Raw genomic sequence first — 17,834 nt, forward strand, 5'->3', positions numbered from 1 at the left:
GGATCTATCCAGATCGCGTGACCTGGCAGCGCTATCTGGCGGGAGGCTGCGCCCACCTGCCTGGACGTCATTACATCCCATTTTTTACCCTCTGCACATGCACAGAAGGCTCTGCGCATGTGTGAAGGAGGCGTGTGTGAGCGTAGCAAGTGTGCACGTGCGCTCACATTTGCAAGCCGGTAGGGAAAGGTAAGTGAATTTCACCCCTGATTGAGACTTTCTAGTTCTTCAAGATGCAGCCACTGACTTTACATATTCCCTTAATGTGTCAGACTGAAGATTTTGATGATATCACAGTGGATAAGGTGCTACCTGCTTGTTCTCTGAATCCATGCTTCTCCTGGTCATTATGAAGAAATGTTGGAAGGAAAAACCCTTGGATCCAGGACATTGTCGATGTCTTTTGAGGGAGACCAAGTTATCAAAATCTTGAAGGAATCTCTTGTGCTCCTTCTGAAAAAGTCATCCCTGCATCCAGAGTTTTTAGGTAACTGTTATCCAATCTCCAGCTTTTGTCTTTAGGGAGGCTGTTCATGAGACAGTTGTAGCAGACCAATTTCACTGCATCTGAAAAAAAGAAACTTATTTGGGATTTTATCTGTTGGGTTACTAATGCCCTAATAAATTCAAAATTAATAAAAGAAGGCTTATAGAAGTGAAAAGCAGATTTAATGGTAAGTCCTTCTCTGACTTTAACAAATCCAGTCAGCGAAGTGTTCAGAAGGATGCATCCCCAAAGTGCATGCTTCATACATGATAGGGAAAATGAGCCCACATTTATTTCCTTCATTCCTTACCCTCTGTGCATCTCCTTTATTTGTTCTGCTATATTTGTATATTCCATGCAAACTCTTGTATGCAGGCAGCTTATACTCCCATAGCCCTTTCTTTCTTTCTTTCTTTCTTTCTTTCTTTCTTTCTTTCTTTCTTTCTTTCTTTCTTTCTTTCTTTCTTTCTTCTTTCTTTCTTTCTTTTTTATGTTGTGCTAATTGTGCAGATAGAGGAGAAAAAGATGGAAAATGGAACAAGTTCCCAATTTTCCTTCTCCAGGTCACACATATTCTCTGTGCATTTTTGTGAAAGATTCTGCCTGAAGTTCTTCACTGCAATTGATCCCAGAGACAGTGACTATTTATTCTAATAGTATTTTACTGCTAATGAGAAAACAAAATTCATGTTTCCTTTTTTGTTTGTCAGAATGAAGGGGTTATTTTGTGTGTGTGTGTATGTGCATGTGAATGTGGATAGGAATGGATACCACACATTACATATACATCAGTTATTGTTTCCTTTAGGTTTATCATCCTCAGACATGATCAATAAATAACTCCAATAGTTATGCAAATGAGGAGAACTTAAGCACAGTAAGTTCTTCAGTCTACTATCTCTAATATACCATGTTTCCCTGAAAATAAGACCCTGTCTTATATTTTTTTTGAACCCCGAAATAAGTGCTTGGCCTTATTTTTGGGGATGTCTTATTATTTTGGGGCACATGGAGCAAGACGGGGCTCCTTTTGCCGTCTTACCTGATTTCCAGCTCTGTCTCCTTAACCCTAACCAGAGGAAATGGTGGGGACCGGCTGCTCATGCATTTAAATATTTTTGGGGAGGGCTTATTTTTGGGGGGAGGGCTTATTTTAGTGCATGCACTCAAAAGTCCAATTGGGCTTATTATCAGGGAATGTCTTATTTTAGGGGAAACAGGGTAGAATTGCTGCCTCCTGCTTCTGTTCCTCTTCTTTCTTCTCCATAAAAAGATGAATATTTCATCCAACCACAGGATCAAAAATTGACCCTTTAACAGGGGGGGAAAAAGAGCATATCTCAGCCCAATAAGGCAATATGTCTAATAGACCTTTGTTTCTTCTGCTTTATGACCACTGCATGTGTTTTGTGAGAATATTAAATATGGAACAGGGAGCTACACTTGGAGACAAACTATCTAAGGTCTCTATATTCTCTGCTAAGGATTTCTGTCAAAGTAGCTTTCAGGATACTGCCATGCACAGATATTCATCACTATCACAAAAATACTGCCACACACTTCATACCATCTTCATTCTCCAATGTTTTGTTATCCCTGCAGCAGCACCTGCTCAGATCTCACTTAGATGAAGGATAAAAATGAGTTTGAACACTTAAATACTAAATTCTTTGGAGCAAACTTTTGATTAACAATCAAAGCTAAATTTTAGAAATACATTTGTCTATTATTGTTGCTGTTGTTGTTTTAAAACAAGGGAAGTAATTGAGGACATTAAAGTTTGAGCACATAAGAGACTTGCTGAAAACAGAAACAAAGAGAAGAAGTAGCTGATAGTATTGTTTTTTGCTTCCAGTTGCCAAACCTACGCAAATGCTATTTTAACCTTCTCAGAATAACAGCTTCTTTATGCTTATGTAGTATTGGTAAAAGAGAGATTTGATTCAGAGCAACCCACACATTGTACTGCAAATCAGGAAAGAGGGACCTGGTTTGATGTCATGAATAAAATGTCACAGAGATTTGGTTTCAGATCCTTGCTGAGCCACAAAATTCTCACTGGGGAATTTTGGATAAAACCCTCTTTCTGTCTCTCAGTATAATCCATTTGATCTGCTATTGTGTGAAAGAGATACACCTTTTTGTGACTTCCCCAAATTATTTACCAAATAGGGCAACAGTGCAACACTGTTTGATGCCACTTAAACTTTAAATAAATGACACCCTTTAATCTGAGGAATGAACTTTACTAAATGTCAAGAAGAAACCTATATAGAGTCTCAAGGAGACTGTAGATTCATAGGGGAAAATGAAACTGAATCTGAAAAAATACCTTTTGAATGCAACCCACAGTTATTAACTAACATTTGTAGTGGTCTTCACTGTACTGTAGACAGATGAATGGGATGAAACTCCTCTGCATGGCCATCACGTCAGTGCACTTTCACTACAATCAATGGATGATAATAATAACAGTAACAAAGTTAGAAGGGACCTTGGAGATCATCTAGTCCAACCCCCTGCTCATGCAGGAGACCTATACTAGGGATTTGAACTGCCGACCTTTCTGATCGACAAGCTCAGTGTTTTAGCCACTGAGCCACTTGATGATGATGATGTTTCCTACTCTTTCCTACTTTTCTATTCCCATTCAATCGTTTCTTATTCTTGACAATGCTATGCATCAGGCCTCTCCACATCTTCTGATCTTGCATTATTTCTTTGAGTTTTTCTGTGCTCTGGCTGGTGTCAGCTTTAACTTTACTACAATGAAATCCCCATATAATCAGGAAATCCTTTCTTTTTTACTTTTGGTTGGGTCTCTATGGATGAGCAAGATGATTTCTTGGCTTACAGCAAGAGTGGACAAATTATTCATCCATGCAAAACAGGGTTGCTTTATTTATTTTGAATTATTAATTTGTTCCGCTCTCCAAGGAACACAGAGGATAAGAAATCACCACTGGAATGGGTATGGCCAAAATTGGTTGGATTATTATTTATAAGGGTTTGGTGGATAGAGAAAATAGAGATAGAAAATTGTATTCAGGCTGGAACCCACAGCCTATGAAGGGATCTGTCTTCTGGCAATGAGGATGATTGTTGTTCTTTCTTTCTTTCTTTCTTTCTTTCTTTCTTTCTTTCTTTCTTTCTTTCTTTCTTTCTTTCTTTCTTTCTTTCTTTCTGGCTGCTGTGTGTTTACATTTTTGTTTATGTGTCTGTTTTTATTTTTAACCACTGTTCACCATCCAGAATCATTTCTTGAGATGGACAACTATATACACTGAATGAATAAATGAATTCCAAAGAAAATGTAACAATTCAGTATTTCATTTCTGTGGAAAGTTCTTGTGGAATGGCAAAGAATGGGGTTTTGGATAGCCATTTTTGGCTTGAAAGCAAATACCCTTTCAATGTTATTTAGAGTAATGTTGAAATTAATTCTTAATTGTGTTCCTGTAAATTATATCTAGGAATTTAGCTTTCGCTCTGATACCATTTTTATGCTTGCTTGTTTTTGTATTATCAAAACTGAACTGAACAAATTTATCTTGCATTCTTAGATTACCTACATATCTATATACACAGCTCAGAGAGAGAGAGAGAGAGAGAGAGGGAGAGAGGGAGAGAGAGAGATTTTAGATAGACATTGTGTATGGATTGTTGATTTTTTCTGAGTTTTTTTGCTAATTTTAGTAACTGTAGAATTTTATCCACCAAAGAACTTATTTCCAATAAAAATATTTGCATAATAACCAGCCTTGTCTTTGTAGCTGTTCTATGTTGCAACAAACTATGTGTTACCTTAGATCAGTGATGGCTAACCTTTTTGCCATCGCATGCCAGGAGAGGGGGGGCAGGGGAGGGTCGTGAGTGCACGTGCCCATGCACATGTGTGTGCAACCCCCTCCCCCCTCCCCCCCGCTCCTGGCACATGATGGCCTGGTAGGCCCATTTTTCTTTCTTACCTGGTTCCAAATCCTCTCTGTGTATCTGGGAACGGCGAAAACAGCCTTTCCCACTTCCTTGGAGGCCCTACGGAGGCTGAAAGGGCCCATTTCCCAACTCCTGGTGGGACAGGAAGTGACATTTTTTGCTGTCCCCAGCCTCCAGAACCTCTCTAGGAGTCTCTAGGAGCCTCTCTAGGAGTCTCTGGAGGCTGGGGACAGGAAAAAAGTCACTTCCTGTCCCACCAGGAGTGGGGAAATGGGCCCTTTCAGCCTCCGTAGGGCCTCCAAGGGAGAGGGAAAGGTTGTTTTCGCCATTCCCAGATACACAGAGAGGATCTGGAGCCAGGTAAGAAAGAAAAAAACGTGCCTTCCCCACCCCCACAGGCCCTCCAGAGGCAGGAAACAGCCTGTTTCCCTACTTCTGGTAGGCCCAGAAGGCCCGAAAATCAGCTGGCCGGCGCGCACATGCACCCAGAGCTTAGGTAATGAAGGAATATCCAAGATCCAGCTTCACAAATAATAAATGAGAAGAGAATTGAAGGAGTTTCCCATATCACAGCTCAACATATTGTCATGTTTATTAAAACAACAACACAACACCCCAAGAAAATATTTTCTCACTTGAAATAAACAATATTTTGTGTTGACATTTTCTTTCCTTTCTGCCTGATTATGGTATAGTAAACATCCATTTTTCTTCTTTAGTGCATGGTTTTCAATAGCCAAAAATAAATTATGTTGTTGCTTATTCTCACAAAAGCAGATTAATCAAATTTACCCCATGCCAATATAAACTAAAACCCTTGGTGCAAATGTTGTATCTTCATTTTCTAAAAGGATATCAGTGATATCTCCTAGTGTGAGTGTTTAATTATAGCATCTTAAACAAAACAATAACCATTGCATTGATAAACTGCATTAAAAAAAGAAGCCATATCCACAGAAAAGAGCCAATTTGGTTTACTGATTAAGGCACCAGGCTAGAAAACTAGGAAACTGTGAGTTCTAGTCCTGCCTTAGATATAAAAGCTGGCTGGATGACTTTGGACCAATCAATCAATCAGCTCAATTCATCTTCATTCTAGGTCAATTTTGACTTAAGTGCATATGAACCTTAAATAATGTCTTCAGATATAAGTGTTTCAGTTTCTTTCTGTTCTCAGATGTGTAGAGGTATGCTTCATTATGAAAAACATGAAAGTATACAAAACTATTGGAATCTACTGAGAAATATTTTTTTTCTGAATTGATATAATGTGTAAAAGGTCCGTAAAATGTTTTGGAATTGAAACATTAATCAATCAATAAATCTAGAAAAAAATCTGGAGGCAAAAATACCCATATTTTTGTCTAGCCCACTAGATGGATGATCCAAAACAACTTGTTATATTTAACATGTATTTTAGAGTATACTTTGAATTGTTACTTTTAGCAGAAATAAATATACCACATGTGATATATTCTGTATTAGAAATCTGCATTATTGTCATTTTTGACTTGTTGGTCATCTTAAATGTGTATTGCATAGGACAGTGATGACGAACCTTTTCGACATCGAGTGCCCAAACTGTGCGTGTGCGCATTCCCAAACTGAAAGGTGCATGCGTGTGTGAATGTGTACATGCACGGACATGTGTGAGCCCATGCATGGACATACATACATGTGCAGTAGAGACCCGAAGACTAGCTGGCTGCCAGGAGGCAGGACATCCCAACACCAGCAGCGCGGCGAGAGGTAAGATCTTTTTCTTTCATGAGATTCTATTTCGTCATTTGCAGGTAAACAGAATCTCACAAAAGAAACGCCACGGAGATCTGACCTGGGGCGACGGTGCGCATGCCAGCAGAGAGGGCTCTGCGTGTCACCTCTGGCACGTGTGCCATAGGTTCGCCATCACAGGCATAGGATAACAATTTTAAGATGAATAAATAAAATACATAAAATAAATATGCAAAATATGTAAAAGCCATTTCAGTATTTTGGGGTACCAATTTACCAAGATGTGAACTGTTTCTTTTTGATTGCTTATAAATATGATCATCACAGGGCAATTTTTTTTCCATATAAAAAAGATACTTTAACACAAGAAGATATTATATTGTTGCCTCAGCTGGCTTTCCTGAAAATTATGCTAGTTAGTAATTCTGGGTCTTGCGATCTCCAATATATTATGCAGGACATTAAAGGAGGGTGTTTTATCCAACTTAACATAAAGAAATGGCTCAGTGTTGCCCAGGCAACAAGAAAACTGCTTCTTATCTCCAGTTACTGTGTGTTGTAACATTTCACCTGAAAGAAGAACTTCTGCAGTGAATTGCGTCTTAGCTACAAACAGCAGAATCAATTAATGGAGGCGGTAGATTCTCAGCAGAGTAGAAGTTTAATCCCACTACTTTAGTCCCACTACTTGAACTAATTTTTTGAACAGATCTGAGAAGTGAACTAGGTTTCAGCTTAGTTTTTAAAACTGATAAAAAAATTCATAATAATTTGCAGCTAAGGAGAATTTTTAAAATTGTCGTGCATAATAATAATAAAAAAATACAGAACACAAGTAAGCAAAACCTTTCACAAGAGCAATAAGATCTCTGAAAAGGCAAAAGTGAAACCACTCCTATTTAAAGATCTTTAAACTGCAACTCTTCAAAGGGATTAGGAAAATGATTTATGGATCCTGTCTAGTCATACTTTTTAGGATACAGTGATAGATTTAGTTGAAATACTATGATCTTGGAAGTTCAGTTCTGGAGGCTAGTCCCAAATAGATGAAACAGAACTGGATCTCCCACAGCCCAACGTATCTCAGAGAAAAGGAATCTTGTGATTCCTTTTCTCTGAAGATTGCTTGAAGATTGTGATGAAGTATCTTCCTTTCCATTTAAGGATGGTGCAATCAGTCAGTTGGTGCCACTGAATTTGGGCACTTCCCAATTGCTGGTTTAATAGGCTTTGGTCCATAATGGGAAGTAGCATAAGAGTAACTAGTTTAATTGTGAGAACTAGTATCATAATTTGCCTTGCTTTGGATATACCCACACAGCACCTTTAAGTTGTTCTTCTCCTCTGAAAATCATTAGGCAGATTTCAGGACACATGGAGACATACAGAATAAACAAAGAATAAAAAAGTTATCCTATGCTGGTCTATGACTATGATATGGATGAAGAAAGTTGTACATATGAGAAAAAAACCTGATAATAATAGTGATTCTATTGTTTTCCCCAAAAAAATTCAGAGTTGAATTTAAAAAAAAATCAACAGAAGCAATTAATGAGAAGAATTTTTAAAAAGATAATCATCTGTCCTGAAATGAAAGACAATAAAAAAGAAACAAAGTTTGTTTTAAAATGGCAATATCAAAGTCAGCCTGATCCTAAAACAATTATTATAGAGAATAAGGAAGTTGACCTTAATGGAAATATGTGAGAACCATTACTTAGACAGAGGGGCTGAAACATTTTCTTTTTAAAAGTCAAGAACAAAGAGATAACATTCAGAACTAACTCAGGCAGACACTTCCCTAATTCACTGTGGTATAAGAAATCGGAGGAGTTACAGCACAAATAGGCTTGCAAAACATTTTAACCTTCCTGTGGAGTTAATTTCCTGGTCTGGTCTACTTAGTAGAACTGATTTATAACCTTGCAAACATGTATAGGAAGGAATGCCCTACAGTTTTTGTTTTGTTTTGTTTTATACAGTGTAAAAAGAAAGCCATACTTCCCTTTGAGTAACAGGTCCATAAGTAGAATGCTGCCACCACAAATGTCTACTCCTGACCATCACCTGTGAACAGATCCACCCATTCTGGGACCAAGAGTACAACTTCCACAGGTAATTATATTAGCATTGGAAGAAGTAAATATTTATAGTAGGTGTTTATGTTGACCTAAACCATTATTTCTGCACAATAAGGAGATTTCCACAAAATATGGAATTTGGTTGAACCCAAAATTTGTCAGGAGTAAAGGCAAAGGGGAAGAGAGCACCTGAAAAGCATTCCTTGACCAACTTTTCTGACTTCTTCTCTTATACCATCCTAATCATAAATGAGAATTGACATCTTATAGATTTCTTGGAACAGCAGGATCCCAGATTTGAAGATGTGAGCCTAAATAGGGTTGAGGAAGGGAAGGGAAAAGGGAAAAGGGAAAAGGGAAAAGGGAAAGGGAAAAGAGAAAAGAGAAAAGGGAAAAGGAAAAGATTTGGAAACTGACACATTGTAGTGTAGTATAGAATACCACAAAGAATTTGATCAATCTTGCCTCTTTGTATGAGTAGAAACATTTTAAACATCATTGAAGAACTCTGAAGAGAGTTTGTAAGTAACATTTTTCCATTAATTCTGTGTGATATCTGGAGCAGCATTTCCCAGAAATGTACTAATGAAAATAAGCATCTATACAGTTTCCAAAGAGATAACAATTAACTAGAATCTTTCTTTTGCTCTCTCAATGGACTTTGCCTAAGTAAAAATGACAGCAAGGAGGGTTTGATTGTTTTTGAAATGAATTTTTTTCTCCTGGATATAATGAATTCAACTGTATTGTTCAGAAGCTGTCTATTCATCTTTTCACAGAATTCACATTGATTTAAGAAGTGTAGCCAAGCACTTAAACAAAGCACTTAACTCTATAGATTCAGTCAATGAAACTATGGATATAACCCACATGCTGCTGGAGAAAATGGAAGTAGTGTTCCATTGAGTGCAGGCTACCATTTTAGCTACCTCAGAAATCTGCATGAAACCAGCAGAGACTTTCTGTCATACATATTAGGGCCCTCAATCCCTTATACTATCTGATAGCCCATTGGTTTCTCTGCTCCAAACAATAGAACCCATACATCAAGGGCCCAATAGTGCTACAAATCAGAGATGTAATCCTGGTTAGGTCTGAAAACTATTACTGAGTATCCAAGAAATAGAGGTACATGATGGTATCAAGTCTGTCTAACAACAACATGTAGGCCACAGATCAACAGTCGGAAAATGGACCAAGAAAAGCAGATGTTTATATTCCAGGATGCAAGCAAAAGGCAAGTGAGGCATGATGTAGGGTTCCTGTGCTGCTTGGTATAATGAAGATTATTTGTAGATTTAGTCACACATGAGTTGAATGGTTGATTTAAATCAGAATACAGCTGAAAAGGACCTTGGAGGTCTTCTAGTCCAACCCCCTGCTCAAGCAGGAGACCCTGTATAATTTGAGACAAGTGAGTGTCTAGTCTCTTCATAAAAACTTCCAGTGATGAAGCACCCACAACTTCTGAAGGCAAGCTGTTCCACCAGTTAATTGTTCTCACTGTTAGGAAGTTCCTTCTTAATTCCAGGTTGCTTCTTTCCTTGATTAGTTTCTATCTATTGTTTCTTGTCTTGCCTTCTGGTGCTTTGAAAAATAAGCTGACCCCCTTTTGTTTGTGGCAGCCCCTCAAATACTGGAATACTGCTATCATGTCAAGTCCTTCTTTACTTTAGACTAGCCATACCCAGTTCCTGCAACCATTCTTCATATGTTTTAGTCTCCGGGCCTTTAATCATCCTAGTTGCTCTTCTCTGCACTTTTTCCAAAGCCTCAACATCATTTTTTATAATGTGATTGATTTATAAGGATTTTAACAAAAGACATTTGTATTTTAAATCTTGGCACAATTTCTTCATAAATGTGCTGCAGAAACACATGTAATCAGAGGCTACATATGCATGAGTTATTGTAGGTAAGAACATATTTTGATACCTCTGATATTATTTAAAACCCACTTTTCTGAAAAGAAAGTAACAAACACATTAAGAAGAATTACAGAGTTATGCCACTTCAAAAGGTGAGGCACAGAGTAATAAACACTGTCAAAATTAGTCTCTGAAATACGACTAATAACTAAGAGAGCTCCAATCTTTTGTGGGATTGATCTCCATAGGGACTGCAATAATGGTGTTTCACACACATGTAAACAAACTTGAGTTTTCCTCCCCCATTTTTTTCCTCAGTGACGAAGTTAGGAACTTTGGAGGTCCTGGGAACTGCCATTTATCTCTTTAATATAGAGTTTTTTTCCAACTTTCTTCTTCCGGTAACTTTTCCTTAATGGAAGAATCTGCTTAGAAAATAGTAGATAGAGGAAAAACAAAGGTAAGACAGGGGGAAGCAAAAATATGTGTCTTATTTTTAATGAAAGTAATTTGTCCTTATTAAGGTTGCATTCTTGTACTGTTACTGTTTTTGTTTCCTGCTCAATCCAGAATAAAGGAAAACTTGAAACTAGCAGATAATTCAGTGCAACAGCAGACACATTTGTTTGACAGGGATAGTTCAAAAAGAACAATGCAAATCTATATGTATTAGGTTTCACAGATTACAAATGAATTAGATGGCTTGGTGTCCCAACCAATTGGAAAACAGATTATATCTGATTACAGCACTTTTAATTAACTGTTTGTGACAGGCAGGCTGAGAGAATGAGGAGAAGATCAATTGGTTCTGCTAGGATCAGTCAGTTAGGTGAATGCCGCTTCTATTGAATTATATGTGTCCATGTTAAAACTGTACTTAGACTGTCAGGTCACAGAAAGGATGACTTGTGATTTTATTTAGAATGAAAATTTCTTTTTGAGCATCCATATTATCCTTCACATACTCTGGAATTGCTGTGTTTTAAAGGTAATGTCCAACTCTAGTGGGTGTTGCCCATCTCCATTTCTTAGCTGAGGGAGCCAGCATTGTCACTTCTGTGGTCATGTGGCCAGCATGACTCTATGCTGAGGTGCACGGAACATTGTTACCTTCCCATAGAATTGGTACCTATTAATCTACTCATATTTGCATGCTTTTAAACTACTAAATTGGCAGGAGCTGGGGCAAGGAATGGGAGCTCACTCCATTGTGCAGCACTTGGGTCTCGAACACAGGCTGTCAGCTTTCCATCTGACAAGCTCAGTGTGTTTAACTGCTGAGCCATCTGTAGAGATTCTCACTCATCCAGGTCATGGTTGTCCCAAAGGAGCTTTTTCAGGAGGCAACTGGACTTTCTTACTTTTTTCTTTTGAAGACGTTTCGCTTCTCATCCAAGAAACTTCTTCAGCTCTGACAGGATAGTGGGGAATGGAAGGATGCAAGGAATATAAATCCTTCCATTCCCCACTATCCTGTCAGAGCTGAAGAAGCTTCTTGGATGAGAAACGAAATATCTTCAAAAGAAAAAACAAGAAAGTCCAGTTGCCTCCTGAAAAAGCATCTTTGGGACTGCTGAGCCATCAAACCCCTTCTCATTTTTATTGAAAAAGCAGCAACAAGTTTTCATGTATTTAATTTATTTGAAAAATGACTGGGCTCCCATTACTATCCTTCTAAATAAGTCAAATAGAAGGATTAGGAGTGGTCTAAAAATTATATTCACTTTCAGGAAGATAACGATACCAAACAGATTGGCTCTGTATGACATTTATATGATGCATTCATTGGTTAAGAAAAACTATTGGAATTTTCAATTGAAAGCTATTCAATATGAATAGCCCCATTATTGCTGAAGGCTGTGAAGATTGAGGGAATAGTTCTTATGCCAGAATTGAAGTTATTCATTACAGAGGTATCTTGTACTCAACTGCTTTGAAACTCATCAAATTTGACAGTCAACACACTTTGATGAGAACATTTTCTCCCTGTAATCATTGTTTGGTTCTCAGTACACAAGCTAGAACCTTATCGGTGTTGGCTGCCTTGTGACTCACTATATTATTCCTTTTGGGGAAAAAATTGTTTGATACTCAATGTACCTCCTGAAACCAATTAACAATGAGTAGCATGATACCACTGTACATCTTTAGAAAGACATAAAGGCGCTATTTCATTCCCAGTGGAACAGAGTATTCAAAGAGTTTGAAGCTGTCCTTGTTTTCTTTTATTATTTAGGTGCCCAGTTCATACATACAACAATTCATGGTTTCTTAATCAAATCTTGTGCCCAATTGTTATACAGAGAAGAATTTGATCTATATAGAAGAGTAACCTATTTGGAATCAGTTCAATCAATGTTGTTAAGATTTTGTTTTCAAATTACACTCTTTATCTCAAAAGTAAATCATCAAAGTCAAGTCAATGGGTAAGGATATTTTAATCTTTGGTTAAAATTGTATTTATATTAAAAGTATTTAGTATCCTTGATTTTGGAATATAGATTCCACTAATTTGGAAGCTCATATCAAAGAAAGTGCAGCAAGACAGTTTTTCTTTAGTTGCGATACATGGAATGGTTTGTGTTTGTGCAAAACTGGTGCTTAGACTGAAAATACTTGACAGAGATCATCAATATAATCAGAGCAGGATAACAGGCTCATTCTGTTTAAGAACACCTATTTATAGTAAAAGGCCAGTGAGGTACTTAAATCATGCTTAATATGGCAAAATATCATTGGATGACGCCATTAGCAAATTTTGTGCATTCCATTCAGCAGTCTGCCAAAGAAGATAAAGGAATTATATATCTATGTGACTGCAAAGTAATTGAAATAAGAGTGCATAGTCCACTCTGTTATGACTACTACAGTGATTTTTACTTAAGAGTACATAACCCCTTCTCTGACAAAATGCATGTCAGCACCACATATTTATGATACCTGCCTATTATCTTACCAACACAATACAATCAAAATTGCTGTTTCTTTGAAAGTATATCACATTCAATAGGTATTGGTCAGAGAATCACCAATAGTTTATATGATTTGTTATATTTGTATAAATATTTGTTATTCTAAATAAGTCACATAAAAGGGTTATTTTATATTAAAATAACATTTATTTTGTATTATTTTATTTTAAAATATTCTTGTATATATTTATATTTATTTCTGTTTATGTCTATGTATCAGTGGTGGGTTGCCCCCGGTTCGCACCAGTTCTATAGAAGCGGTAGTAAAACTGGTGGGAGGCTCCGCCCACGGACCCTAACGTCACTAAAACACTTCTGCACATGTGCAGAAGAGCATGCGCGTGTGCGAGTGAAACGAATGCATCTGCGGGCCCAATGCAAACCGGTAGTAAAGGTAAGTAGAACCCACCCCTGGTATGTATGCATACATGCATATAGTAGTAGTATCCACACACACATGCACACATTCACATGGGTTTTATATAAGGTAAGTGATTGAAAGAGCATTTGATTTAAATTCCTCCCCCTCCATACAAGACTCAGAGTTTCTAAAATCTCAAATCACCACTCAGCAAATGTGTGAACTCTGTTAAAACACAATATTTAGAGCTAGATGAGGAGGGACAGATCCTGCTCCATCAGTTCTGCCATGCCACAATCAATCTTATTCCTCTATCCTACAGCCTAGATTCTCACAAAATATCACTAGCAAATGTCTGCGATTTCTGATCTTTTAACAAAATATTACTAGCAAATGTAATTTCTGATCTTTTAATATGATCACAGAAGGGATTTTTTTTAAAAAAGAAAAACTAAATAGGACCTCAAAATGATTCAAAATATGATTTGAATGAAACAGGAGCATAAATATTTAACTGTCTTTGTTACTATAGAAAATACTGGTGGGAGGTAGAATCAACTGAAAGTAGAAATTTAAGTATTCTTGGACAAATTCTCCCAGGTTCAGCATTGCCTGCTATAAACTTCAAACCCAAGAGACGTCCTATCTGAGCACTGTCCATGCGCATTTATTTTATTAGCCTTGCTTGCCATGCATACAGAGAAAGAAGCACTCTTGTAATCTTTGACTTTTAGGCTTGCTGACAAACATCAGCCATAATACTAATGACTGTTTTGAACAATATGCAGGTTGTATTACACGAATGGCTATTTTATATGTGAAATTATGACTGAAATATTTCTGCACCTATATTGGTTCACACTATCAGGAAGTTTCTCCTTAGTTTTAGGTTGCTTCTCTCTTTGTTCAGTTTCCATCTATTCTTGTTTTACCTTCTGGTGCTTTGGAAAATACATTCCCCCTCCTTCTTTCTGGCAGCCCCTTAAAAGCCTGTTACCTATCACACTCTTGGGCAAAGTATGTGAGCCATTTCCTCCTTTCAATGGTCCATGAAAGTGCATCTTTAGTATGAAGATAATAAAGTTGAAAAAAGGTGAACAACATTTTTACAGAACTATAGATACGTTGAGGCTGGGTGTGACAAGGAATGGCTGGGAGGGGAGGGGCCAGGCGAGGCACCCCTTGATGTGAGTGACATTAAGTTGGCCATGCCCACCCAGTCACATGACCATCAAGCCATGCCCACTGTCACATGACCATCAAGCCACGCTCACAAAATAAGCCACGCCTCCAGAACCGGTAGTAAAAAAAATTAGAACCTATCCCTGATGCGGATATATTTTTGCCTTCTCCAAAAATAAAACAATAAATCCCTTATGATGAAGGGAAGTTTTGTTATTTACTGTCAGACTGGAATCCTACCAGCACTACTGTAATAGAGTTGTATTTTTTTTTTTAAATATCATCAGTGATTTCCATAAAAAGGCATCAAATATCCTAGTCTTGCAGTAGGACCTTCTTTCTTTTTCAACTCACAATTGCACATCTTTAAATGAGTGTTTTATTTCTTCTGCTTTATTTGGTAATTGTTTCTGTGTTTTATTTTGCTAAACATTGATCAGAACTGTATTTAATAATTTAATAAATATATGGTATTGCTATTTGGATTGTCAAACAGCCTCTCATTAGTTAAATTATTTATGGCTCATATTGTTCATGATTTTCTGGACAAGTTCTCTGTAGTATATCTATATGATTTACTCATCTATTCTGGTGATCCAATACTTCCTAATAATGTGGTTTGAGCAGGTCTTCAATGCCTTCATGATTGAAGCTTATTACCCTAATATGCCTTTTGAAAGAAACCGTTGTTTTCAACAAAAAGATTTTGACTTTCAAGGAAGTTTTCAACATTAGTATCTTCTCCTTAAATGTGTGTTCACTATTTTGTGAATTTGGACAGTCCACCAGAATTGGAAACACAGTACTAGAGATATCTCACAACCAAAGAAAAGGCCAAGTAAAGTGGTCACCTTTTTCCTCATTTTAACTGTGAAATCTTTTACATTCCATGCTCACAAAATAAACAGGATGCCATTTTATTATGGAAACCAGAATATTTCTTGCTTTATTAACTTCCTTCAATTGCTTTTCAGACCCTTTTCTCTGACCCATATGCAAAATTTGTGGTGTCAGAAGGGAGAGCCTTCCTCAACTGGTAAAATCAATGTTCAGCAAGAGAAGGATCCCTACATTTTATTTATTTAGCTTCTACATGATTAAATAAGAGATATTTAACATCTACATGAGGCTCCAGGGTGAGGTGATCCTACAGTTTGGGGTTCTCCAGCTTTATTTCTCCAGCCCAGGTTGTCTGAGCAATGCCATGGATATCCTATCCCAGTACCTGGAGAATTTACAGGCCTGGATGGGGCACAATGGGTTTTGGCTTAATATAAGCAAGAACAAGTTGCTTTAAGTGCTTGGGTCTTCCAGTGACAAAGTTTTTCTCCCTTTGGTTCTGGATAGGGTGGATTACCTCAGATGAATGCAGTGGAGGGGTGAAATCCAGCAGGTTCTGACAGGTTCTGGAGAACTAGTAGTGGAAATTTTGAGCAGGTCGGAGAACCAGTAGTGGAAATTTTGAGTAGTTCGGAGAACCGGCAAATACCACCTCTGGCTGGCCCCAGAGTGGGGTGGGAATGGAGCTTTTGCAATATCCTTCTGCCAGGAGTGGGGTGGGAATGGGGATTTTGCAGTATCCTTCCCCTGGAGTTGGGTGGGAATGGAGATTTTGCAGTATCCTTCCCCCAGGAGTGGGGTGGGAATGAGATTTTGCAGTATCCTTTCCCTGCCACGCCCACCAAGCCATGCCCATCAAGCCATGCCCACCAAACCACACCACGCCCATCAAGCCACGCCCACAGAACCGGTAGCAAAAGAGTCCCTTGGGAGTTGGGTGGCATAGAAATATGATTAATTAAATTGAATTAAATTAAAAAAATAGATTTCACCATTGATGCAGTGCATGATCTGGAGGTCCTCTTGGAGTCATAGCTTCTGTTGAAAAATCAGGTGGTTAGCTGGGGCTAATTAAGGTGACCAGATGTCCCGCTTTTGGTGGGACAGTCCTGCTTTTTAACAATTTGTCCCGCGTCCCGCGGCATTTTAAAAAAGTCCCGATTTTTGGAAAGAATGCACAACAAGCTAGGGAACAGCGCAGTGGTGGGTTGCTCCCGGCTGCCTCCTGAGTCCCAGCTGATGGCTAGAGGGAAAAAAACTGTTTAAACTCTTGCCGCGGGGCTTCAAAGGGCCGCCCTACAACTGATCAGTGTTAAAAGAAAACAAATGAGTAGACCGATGCCTGCAAAAATAGAAAAAACAACCCCTTAAAGCTTCAGCATAGGTTAATTAGCACAAGTTGATTAGATCAGTTTCCCCACTCTCAGCTGATTTGCTCTCAGCTGTTTTGCTCAGGGCTCTGTAGTTGCTAGCTGCAGAGTGCTGGAGATTTTTTTCCCCCTAACTATGCTGAAAAAGCGAAACTGAAAGTAAAGCAGGGTCTGCTGCAACGTGGCAAAATGAGGCAGAGAGAGATTTCTTTTTCTTTTTCCTCACCAAAAAAGGTAGGTGCAAAACTGCAAACAATGGGAAATTTAGGGCAAAAGAGTTCAAGATTTTAAAACACAAAAGAAAAAAAGCTCTATTTAACTAGGGAATTGTAATAATTGAGATACTATTAATTGTATATTGTGTTGAAAGCAGAAATGGTTAAGTTGTGGTTTGGAGGAATATATGGGAGAAATTATTTGGTTTATTATTATTGGTAAATATAATTAATTGATTTGTAAGAAATTGGATTGCATGGAAATAATTGGAATATTCATGTTCATATTGATTAATATACAAAAAAGATAGTTATATAACTAATTGATTTATATTAAAATGTTGAATTTGTATTAAACAACTGTATTACATAATTAACCAATGTGAGGATGGATATAAAAATAGATGACAATGGGGAGGGGTATAATATAGAATAGAAGGGAAAAATTGAATTTGATTAAGATTAGAGATGAGAATGAAGGGTAATATTGGTTTTTTTAAAAAATAGATGAAGAATAAATATGGCAAAAAGGAAATATAGAAATTGTAAATTTAATTGAAATGACTAAACACTGTTTAAATTTGTGAACCAGCCAAATATTCTGTTCAAAGAAAATACATTGTATGTTTGTATGTGTGTTTCTAATTATTTCTATTTGTTCATATTTGTTCTCTTTTATTCTTTAAAGTTTAACAATTCATTCTTTATCTTAATATCTTTATATTTGTTTGGGATTGCCTTTCTTCCCTTTCATCTTTTTTGTACAGCAATCTTTCTCCTCAAACCTA

This window comes from Pituophis catenifer, unplaced genomic scaffold (assembly GCF_029215685.1).
Source record: "Pituophis catenifer annectens isolate HBS135680 unplaced genomic scaffold, rPitCat1.0.hap2 SCAF_1, whole genome shotgun sequence".
Classification (NCBI taxonomy): Eukaryota; Metazoa; Chordata; class Lepidosauria; order Squamata; family Colubridae; genus Pituophis; species Pituophis catenifer.